The following is a 10,484-nucleotide window of genomic DNA, read 5'->3' as shown; positions in this document are numbered from 1 at the left end:
TCTTTCAGATCTCAGTTTCTGGTACCGGATGTGGAAGTTCAGGATGGCATCTGTGGGATCATTGCCCATGGCCAATTCCTCATTAACTGAAAAGCAGAAACAGTCGTGTTAATTAGCAGCTCTGAACTTGTTACACAGAAAAGGTAACAGTAGGGTAAGCTTATCAACATTGTTGGAGGAACCTCTTCTGGGCATTAGAAGGTAGTTAAGACTACATGCCCATTGAAGGCCTGATACAAAACTTAATGAAGTAAAAGGAAAGTCTCCTATTTACTTTACTGGGCTTTAGATCAGTCTCTGAGTCCTTGGCCAGTTGTGCTAATGGTGATATTTTATTTTGTGTTTTGATAGTACCTAGGGGCCCCAATCACTGGCCAGAGCCCTATTATGCTAGGTGCTGTATAAGCACAGAACAAAAAGACAGTCCCTTCCCCATGGAGCCTACAATCCAGTCTAAGGGAAGATCCAATAGAGGGCTACAGCTGACAAACAGGGAGAACAAAGTAACAATGAGACAAAACTGATTAGCATAAAAAACTGGTCACAGCGCACAAGCTGCCTAACCATTGCTGAGTTTTCTGAGGCCTCGCACAAAGGAGACCTTAAAGGGGGAATTAGAAGGAGGACAATGAGGCCTTCTTGTGCTTGAAGGGCAGTGTGGAAGAAAGTGCAAGACAGTGTTCGAAAATTGAATAAGTAGACACTGGTTTTGGTATCGTGGATGGTGTTTTCAAAGGGGTCTCAACGAATGAGGCACCCAGCTCCTCCTGAATGCCTGAGGCCCTGTCACTGGTTGGACTGGTCCTTCAAAAGAGTTGTGCTTAGTTCTGCCTGTGCCTACTTATCCAGCCCCCAAGTGATGGACTTGTGCTGGTGGCTGGATCATCAAGCTCACACGATGATAGCCTGGAGGTAGGGCCTTCTATAAGTGGAAGCCTATTCAGAAGTACCTGTTGGGAGCAGGAAGGCTCTCTTGCCGTAAGCCAGGGGTACATAGTCCTTCGGAGTCTCTCTGTGAAGAGCTGAGAAGGAGAGTCTAGGAGTGCCGGTAAACCCAGAGCTGGAACCCTGATATGAATGTAATTGATAAGCCATGAGGAAAAGGGGTTGACTGGATTTGAGAAGCCCTGTGAAGGGGTTATTAGAGAGCTGAGCAAGGGGCTGTGAGAAAGATTTAGAGACAGGCCTAGATTAGAAGTGGCCAGCAAAGTGAAGCACTGGGTCTGAGTTGGTGGAACTTCTCTGATTACTACTGAGTCCCTGGACTGGAACCCCAGGCACGGGAAAGCCCTACAAGGCCACTGAAAAGTGCAGTATGAAAACCCCCTGACACGAGAGGCAGAAGGCCTCTTGAGCCTGGAGTCAGGCTGAAGATTCAGTATGAGGTTGATGGAAGTTTTGAGGTTTTTTGGACTTCTTGTTTTTTCCCAGAGGGAGAGGAGTAGTCTTTATGATTTGGTAAGAGAACTAAATAATTTGAAGAGTTGAGAATTGGCTTGCATGCAGGAAATGGAGGTGTCTAGCGCCTGGAGATGGGAAACTGAGGCACAGAGAACTGGGTGCCAAAATGCGGTAAGGTGATCTGGTAACAGGCCCTTTTGAAAATGGCACCATATACATGTGTCTGCTTGAAACTGAACTGAATTTTTCACCTAACATTTGATGGCCCCGTGGTTTTTAGTCACAACAATCTTTCTTGGATTTGAATTTGCAATATATAATAAAAGGTTCTAGATCCCTTTGGCGAACTCCTCTGCCAATTAGTCCACTGATTAGTCTTGTGTGGCTCTGAGTGACATTAGGAAGCATCAGTTGCCTTAACAAAATCCAAACATAAAGGTGAACAAAATCCTAAACTTTAATAGTACATTTAAACATCTGGTTCTACATAAAGACATTCATAGATGTGATCATCCCAAAGCACTCTCAGAGTAATGATACTGGTACCGTAACGACTGGCTAGGGCAGCAAGAACAAGTCTGCCTTCAGCAACCAGTCACACAGCCTTGAACATCACGTCTTTCTCCCCCCTCCTCCCCCCAAGAGAAAAAATGTTACTTAAAAAAACACAATGGCATGGACTCAGCCTAGGAGGGGTTGTGATCATCCTGCCCTTCCCATATTGATAAATGGGAGGGGCAATCCTGGCTACATCCCAGCTACATGTCAAAGGAGGGTGTCCCAGTATGGAAAAAGGTATTGTGCTATTGAAAAGATTGGAAACCGCTGCACTAGGTTTACCTTAATAGTATTTCATCACTGCTAAGGTATATTTAATACACAGGCAGTCCTTGAGATGGCTCTTTACTAAAAGAGAGAGCCTTTGTATTTCAAGAAAAGTCTAATGTAAATGTTCACTTTCACAATAATTGGACTTCATTGGCCATCTCCTGTTCTCCCATTACATCAGCTCTCTGTGGTAATATTGGGTGTTTCTAATAGCACCTCAACACTTCAGCTTCCTCATGTTTTGATAGATACTGTATAGTGTCATGTTTTGGTACCACAGTGTGTGTTTGGTTTTCTGTGTGTATATAGGTTATCGGTAGCTATAAATTATTCTTAGTCAGAGAGAGGCAAAGACCAACCTGATTTTAAGCAAGGAGACTGGGCTTCACTGGTATGGTCAATGTCTGAAAAGTGCATGTTGAACAAGGGGCTGCTTGAGTAAGTGTTTTAGCAACTTGGCAGGTAACACAGTTCGTGCATTTACACAGACACACACACACACATATAACACTTGTTAAGGCCGAAAGTTCAGAAACCTGGAGATGTTAAGCAAATGGTATATGTCCCTATTTTGCATCTTTGAATATGTCTCACCTTATTTACATACTGACTACAACAAACATCCTGATTACCAGAACTTAAGCCTGAAACACTGCTACAGCATGGAACAAGCTTTGGAAACAGAGGAATTGCTGTGCCCCGGTGGGCTCTGGCATCTACTTGGACTGGCATCCAGATAACTCAGGAGACTCTACCCTGGCTGCTCCTCGTCCTGGACTGGTTGGGGAATTGTAGCTGAGTTGGTGGCCCCTGCTGCTGACTGGGAAATCTGGCTGCTTCCTGCTGGGGATGTTCTGGCTGGGTTGATAGGGCTAAATCCATAAAGGGACTCAGGGTTGCAGTGCTCAACATTGCGGTAGCTAGTCACTCAGTGGACTCCACAAACCCTGAGTGAGGTGCCTAGGCTTCCTGTACAATGCCTGGGGCAAGACAGGCGCCTGCGAATGGGATCCACAAAAGCCAGCATACTTAGTGGGCAGGTGCGTAAGTTAGCCAAGAGCAGATGCTGAGGATAGGGTGCGTCCTAAGCCCTGCCCCTGTCAGGGAGTTAGTGCCCGAGTCCAGGATAGAGAGAGGTGCCTATATCTGCCTGGGATCTACAGCTGTGAATCCTCTGCTGGAGTCTGGCATTGAAACCGTTCCTTGCAAGTAAGGTGGTAGCACTTCAGCTTAACTCCACACAAAAGGGCCGGGGGGAGGAGGGAGGGAAATGACATTTAGCTTATAACATTTAGCCTAGTGGTTAGGGGACTCACATGTGAGACCCTGGTTCAATTCTCCCGTCTACCTGATATAAAGCAGGGATTTGAACTGGGAGTCTCCCTGCTCTCATGGGAGTGCCTTAACAACAGAGCTATGGGATATTCTGACATGGCTCACTTTCAATGTCTCCTGTTAAAGCAGTTCTACTGTGTATGAAATACTTAAACAATTAAGTGTTAGTTGGTCCAGAGAGACCATAAGAATGACTCTCTAGCCCAGTAGTTAGAGATCCACCTGAGAGGTAAGAAACCCTAGTTCAAATCCCTTCTCCACATCAGGCAGAGGGAGGAGTTGAATCAGGGTGTCTCACATCTTGGATGAGTAGCTGGACCCCTGGCCTGAAGTTTATAAGGGAGGCCACCATCTCACTCCCTCCCAGCCATGTTGTGAGGAGTTAGGCATGCTCAAAGCCCCACAGGTGAGAGAGGTGGTGGCTCACCTCGTCTGAGCATCTAGCTGGTGCTTAGGGGTGAGTTAGGCATTGAGCTGCTGGGAGAGGTCAGGATTGAGGCAACTATGCACATGCCCAGCTAGCAAGACAAAGGCACCTAGGGCAGTTCAGTAGCAAAAATCTAGACTCGGGGACTTTGGGCACCAGTGCAGTAGGGTGGCAGTTGAGCAAAGATTTTGAGGATCTCCGTGGCAACCAAAATGTTGGACTTAGGAGCCTATCATGGCAGTTAGGCATCTAAGCCCTTTTGTGGTTCTAGCCCAGGGTCTCTAGTGGGGTGCCCAGCTCTGGCAGTTGGTGCCTCTTGCTCCCTGGAAGGGGCGGCGAGGATATGAGGCTCCAGTTGCAGCACCCCAGTTACAGCACTCAGAGCCTTGTGGTCAGGGGTGCTGGCCATGTCACTCTGAGTCTATGGCCATAGGTGGGTTGGGCGGTGGCGGGTACTATGCTCTGAGCTGCAGCTCTGTGGTTGTTGACACGGAGTGCCCTAGAGGATGCTAATTGTACTGAGTCTGCGTCGAATGCCCTATCCTGAGAGGTGAGGCCTAGTGTATCATCACATCTCTCCATGTGAGGACTAGGTTTAAGCTCCTCTAGAGGAGTGGTGCTGAAAGCAGCTAAAGTGAGGAGCCGCCTGGCCTGACAGCCTCATGAGGAGGTCTGAGAAGGACTGTGCCACAGCAGACAAACTAGCTTTTCTTTGAGCCCTAATTCATTCAGATACACAGAATTGACAGCACTTCTGATGGTGCCACCTGGCATCTCCCATGCAGTCGAAGGCAGCTGATATCAGTTACATCAAAACTCAATTAATTAAAAAAAAAAACCCATTCTAGGCAGAAGAGATGGCATCAGATACAGTTACTCCGTAGTGATGATTTTAGCGCTTTGTCAAGAAGATTTGATCTGTTTAATGTGGAGTTGTGCATGTGCTAATGGGATTAATGTGTTCAAAACAAACTGCACAGTGCTAGTAACTGTCTGGATAATTCCTCTAGTGTCCTTCTATGCACCGAGTCAATGAGCGCTGCCTGTGGTAGGTTTGTCTGATGTTCACTGGCACTTCTAAGACTGTGTGTGGAGCGGGTTCCTAATCTGGCATTGCTATTTTGACTGCTTCAGGGTTTCTCTTTCAGTTGTACTTAGCCACCCTTTACAATTAACACATCCTCCTGATCAGATTCAAGGTGCTCTCTCATTCTGCCTCAAATAATGAACACAGACTTTTCAAGTACAGCAGTAGCTGAATTCTAACATGCCTTATACAGCCTAATCGAACAAGGAAGAACCAAAGCAAAACAGTTGGTCAGTTTTGATAGCAGCAGCAAAAGTGTTATCGGACAATTTTGGTGAGTAAGTGTTGGCATACATTGTGCCCAAAAAACAGCATCCTATAGAGTCTAGACACTGGAATCCAATGGAATCTGTGGTCTCTGAGAACTCCCTGTGAAGCAACCAAGGAGTTTACTCTTTTCTGTTTGCTAAGGGCCTGATCCAAAGCCCACAGAAATCAAGGAGTTTCTGTCCATTGGCCTGAATGTGCTTTGGATCAGGCCCGAACAGCTTTGGCTTGAGCCTGGCAGTTTGAAGTGCAAGCAGCACTGCACTAGTCTGCCACTACGGCTCAGTCGTGACCTGCAGCCTTGATCTGAGCTGAGAAGGAATGCAGCGCAGGTCTCCTTGTATGGATAATTTGTCAGAATGACACACGAGAGGGTGGGAGGTCCCTTTTTAAAATGTTTATCATTCAAGCTTTTACTACAACAGTCCTGCTGTCCCGTGGCCTTTCTTGCACAAGGGCCATTTGATTGTTCTAGCACTCGGGAGCCTCATTTACAATATGTGGATATACGCACATTTGTGGGCGCACTCTCACGCACAGTCTTTGGTATCTGAGTTAGGGGTTAAAAAAAATCTGAATGTAGATCTCTAATTGATTTATGGACCAGCTAAAGCTGTGACACCCAGATGAGGAGCTTGACCAATGCACTCAGTAAAAAGGGCAGGTACCCTCCTCTTAATTTTATTTCAGGAGTGCAGACATTCAACTTAATGAGCAAATAGACATAAGACTCAATCACTATTAACCTCACACTGAAGCTTGAGCAGCAAAGGTGCAGAGGAACCTGATTTGTAGTTTAGCCGCACTATATTTTCTCCTGTATGGTTACTTCTAATACAAATGAGTGTAGTTCTTTCCTGCTTCTGTTCACGCAGTCAGTAAAACTGTGGGGCTTAAACGTAGTTTCAGTCCAAGTCCTGAACTGTGGCTATAAGCCATCTTCTGGTTGGAGAAACAGTTTAAATGTGGCACAACAGCTTCAAAAGGCTTGGCAAGTTTTGCTTTTTACATAAGAATGGCCATACCGGGTCAGACCAAAGGTCCATCTAGCCCAGTATTTTGTCTTCCAACAGTGGCCAACGCCAGCTGCCCTAGAGGGAATGAACAGAGCAGGAAAGCATCAAGTGATCCATCCCCTGCCACCCGTTCCCAGCTTCCGCTATTCACTGAAGATTAGTTGTTTAGTATATGCAAAATGTATTTGATTATACAAGGAGGTTTGTCTATCCACCCCATGTCATCCCCGGGGTCTCACTCACCCTCTATCAGCTTGATCCTGAAGTAGGCAATGAGCAACAATAGGAGCAAAACCACCGGCAGGAAGATCCCAGTGAAGATAATCCAGGCAGGCAGCTCCTTTGCAAATGCTGACAGCGTATAACCCATGGCCAGTCTCATTGGCAACATTCTTGCTGAAAGAGAAGCTCTAGGCCTCTCCCCCTTTTTCCCCCCTCTCCCCACACATATACGCTTTCTGCCCTTTGCTCCGAGCATTATTGCTTTGTTTGGACTTTGCTCTGTTTGTTCAGGCCTGAGATTTCTAATAGGATTGTAACGGGGTTACAAAGTTCCTGAAGTGCACATTGGCATGACACAATCCGCCTTGTGACTGGAAGGTTTGGATTTGTTGTTGTTCGCTTGCATTTTTAGCAGTTTTCTTTGCCAGCCAGCTTTTTGCAGGAAAATTGATGTGTTTTTGAACACTTAGCATTTTTACTCAGTATTATTTATTTATTATTTGTATTACACTAGCACCTAAAGGCCCTAACCAAGATTGTTGTGTTAGGCACTACACACACACACACACACAACGACAATCCCTGCCCCAAAGAGCTTGCCGTCTAAATAGACAAGACAGACCAAAGATGGGAGAAAGGGAATATTATTTTCCTCATTTTACAGATGAGGAATTGAGGCCCAGAGAGATTAAGGGCCAGTTTTTCAACAGGGCTCAGAACCCACAATTGGGCCCAGACTTTCCAAAGAGCTCAGCTCCCATTTAAGCAATCAAATAAGTGGCTAGATTTCAACAGCTCAGCATGCAGTGTGCTGAGCTCTTTGGAAAATCTGGCCCCAGGTCACACCGGAAGTCTGTGGCAGAATGTAAATAGAACACTGATCCTGAGTCAAGTCCAGCGCTTTAAGCAAAAGACCTTCATTCTGTATGTCTCTAGAGACTTTCCCCAAACTTTCCACAGTACTAGAAATAATTTAAAGGTGTTAGACTGACAGACTTGGCAACTCTTAAGTTGTCTTAATACCCACAGGATGGGTGTGAGGCTTCTCAGGGGTACCCAGGTTTGTGAGGCACCTCGCTACCATCTGCCTTTAGCATGAAGTAGCTTTGTCTGCGCCTGCTGTGGGTCAGCTCCCTGTCTCTAGCAGTCACTGGCAACACCAGCACTCCTATCCAGGCCCTGCTCTCTCTCTACAGTTCATGATAGGCACACTCCAACCCCCAAACCTTCTGAGAGTCTCCCTGGAGTGTGCCGCCCCTGTTCCAGTGGACACTTGCAATATTCACAGATCAGTACACCCCGGCTTACCAGTTATACCTCAGATCAATGCCCAGCTTCACACACCACAGCACTTAGACAAGTAAAAGTTTAACACAATATAGAGATTCTAATAATAGCAAGTAGAAATATTGGCAACAAGTGGTTACATATAAAAACATAACACACATCCTAGAACCTAGACATACTTAACTAGACGCTTCATGTCTTATAGAACAAAAGCTCACCCAAAAAACAGCAGTTACTGAAGTTAAACATTTTAATATCAGTGGGTCCAGATAACTTGCATCCAAGAGTTTTAAAAGAGCTGGATGAGACTCTCACTGGACCATTAATGTTGATTTTCAATAAGTCTTGAAAATATCAGGAAAATTCCATGAATTGGAAGAAAGCTAATGTGCCAATATTTTAAAAAAGGAAAATAGGTAATTATAGGCCTATCTAGCATTGATCTCAGGCAAGATAATGAAGCAGCAGATATAGGAATTGATTAATAAAGAACAAGAGGAGGGTAATTAATTATAATTAATGGCAATCAACATAGGTTAATGGAAAATAGATCCTCTCAAACTAACTTGGTATCTTTTTTTGATGAGATTGCAAATTTGGTAGATAAAGGTAATAGTGTTGATGTAATATACTTAGACTTCAGTAAAGTGTTTTACTTCATACTCCACAACATTTTGATTAAAAAGCTAGAACAATATAAAATTAGCATAGCACACATTAAATGGATAAAAAGCTGGCTAACTGGTAGGTCTCAATGAAAAACAGGAAAATCATTATCGAGTTTTTGTTTGTAGGGGATCCTGCAGGGATTGGTTCTTGGCCCTAGACTATTTAATATTTTTATCATTGACTTGGAAGAAAACATAAAATCATCATTGATAAAATTTGCAGATGACATAAAAATTTGGGAAATAATGACAAGGACAGGTTACTGACACAGCAATCTGAATTGCTTGGTACGCTGGGTTCAAGCAAATAATATGCATTTTAATACGGTTAAATGTAAATATATATACCCCCTTCTAGTCCATCAGGGGCACTCGCTGAAAGGTTTGCAGCTCCCACCCATCATCTCTTCTGGACAGAGACCCGTTTCCCCACTCCCTTCTGACCAGGGGTTTTAAGACTGCATAGTTCTCTGCTTATGCTGTGATATTCCCAGCAAGCCAGACTGCCTAAACAGGCTAATATGTGCTTTACTTTCTCTCCAGTGGCTATGAACAGTATAATGGCCTGCAGTTATAAGTTACCACACAGCTCTTTATAAACAAGCATATTTATTCTTAAGGTGACAGCATTACAATGAAAATGTATTAAAAACAATAAAATAACGTACAAACATGCTAAGAATCTTACCAGACTCCAACCTTGGGCTCTGGTAGGTGTCAGTCATTCAAAACCCACAACTGGGTTTTCCCCTTGGTTACAAGTTCATAGCTGGCTAAGATTCACAACCAGAACCCCAGCTTGGCAGTTCAGCCATTTCTTTACACAGCTCAGGCCTTTGGGCTCAAGTTTCTGGGAACAGGTAATTAGTAGCCTGATCCACTGCTCAGGATATAGCTTCAAAAGGCTGGGTTTTTGCATACTCAGTTGTGGGGAATTTGCATTAACCTCTCCCTAGGTATTCCCCAGGAAATGCACTTCAAATTTAATTGTCCAAAAGTCCATTCTTGTCTGACACATTTTCAATTCAGTCCTTGAACTCCCAGGTCTCCCAGCACATCCTCCCTCCTAGAGAGATAACATACTATCCACAATAATACATAAACTTTGCATGTAATGCAATGGACCCAAATATACTTAAGCATAATTCAATAAGGTCTTCGGAGGATATGCAGGAAATAGCCTGCCAGTGCTGACAGGGTCAATTCAATCAGGGTGGATGTAGTCCACTCCCAATAATTGATGAGGAGATCTCTATTCCAGGAGAGGGAAAGTTGCTTTTGTAGTGAGCCAGCCAGTCCCCATTCAAGCCCAAATTAATGATATTAAATTTGCAAATGAATTTTCGTTCTGCAGTTTCTCTTTGAAGTCTGTTTCTGAAGTTTTTTTTGTTGAAGGATGGCCACTGTTATAGAATGTCCAGGAAGATTGAAGTGTTCTCCTACTGGCTTTTGTATGTTACCGTTCCTGATGTCTGATTTGTGTCCATTTATTCTTTTACATAGAGACTGTCCAGTTTGGCCAATGTATATGGCAGAGGGGCATACTAAAATGATATATGCCATCATCTGCCAGCAATGGGCTTGAATAGGGACTAGGAGTGGCTGGCTCACTACAAAAGCAACTTTCCCACTCTGGGAATTGACACCTCCTCATCAATTATTGGGAATGGACTACATCCACCCTGATTTAATTGGCCCTGTCAACACTGGTTCTCCACTTGTGAGGTCACTCTCTTCTCTTCATGTGTCAGTATAATGCCTGCATCTGTAATTTTCAGTCCATTCATCTGAAGAAGTGGGTTTTTTACCCACGAAAGCTTATGCCCAAATAAATCTGTTAGTCTTTAAGGTGCCACCGGACTCCTTGTTGTTTATAACAGTGAGAGAGAGTAACCGTTAGAACACTTTACCAAGGGTCGTGATGGATTCTCCATCACTGGCAATTT

General features: G+C 44.4%; 1 long non-coding RNA gene across 1 annotated transcript; it reads right to left on the bottom strand.

Annotated features, from left to right (window-relative positions):
* Positions 1–6,693, bottom strand: LOC140909012 (uncharacterized). Its single transcript, XR_012158048.1, has 3 exons — positions 6,605–6,693; positions 951–1,068; positions 1–86 (listed from the first exon to the last, which is right to left on the bottom strand). It is a non-coding gene; the product is annotated as an uncharacterized LOC140909012 (long non-coding RNA).
* Positions 6,694–10,484: the final 3,791 nt, after the last annotated feature.

The sequence above is a fragment of the Lepidochelys kempii genome, chromosome 3 (assembly GCF_965140285.1).
Source record: "Lepidochelys kempii isolate rLepKem1 chromosome 3, rLepKem1.hap1, whole genome shotgun sequence".
In the NCBI taxonomy this organism is placed as follows: domain Eukaryota; kingdom Metazoa; phylum Chordata; order Testudines; family Cheloniidae; genus Lepidochelys; species Lepidochelys kempii.
This window is presented reverse-complemented; position numbering and strand designations above follow the sequence as displayed.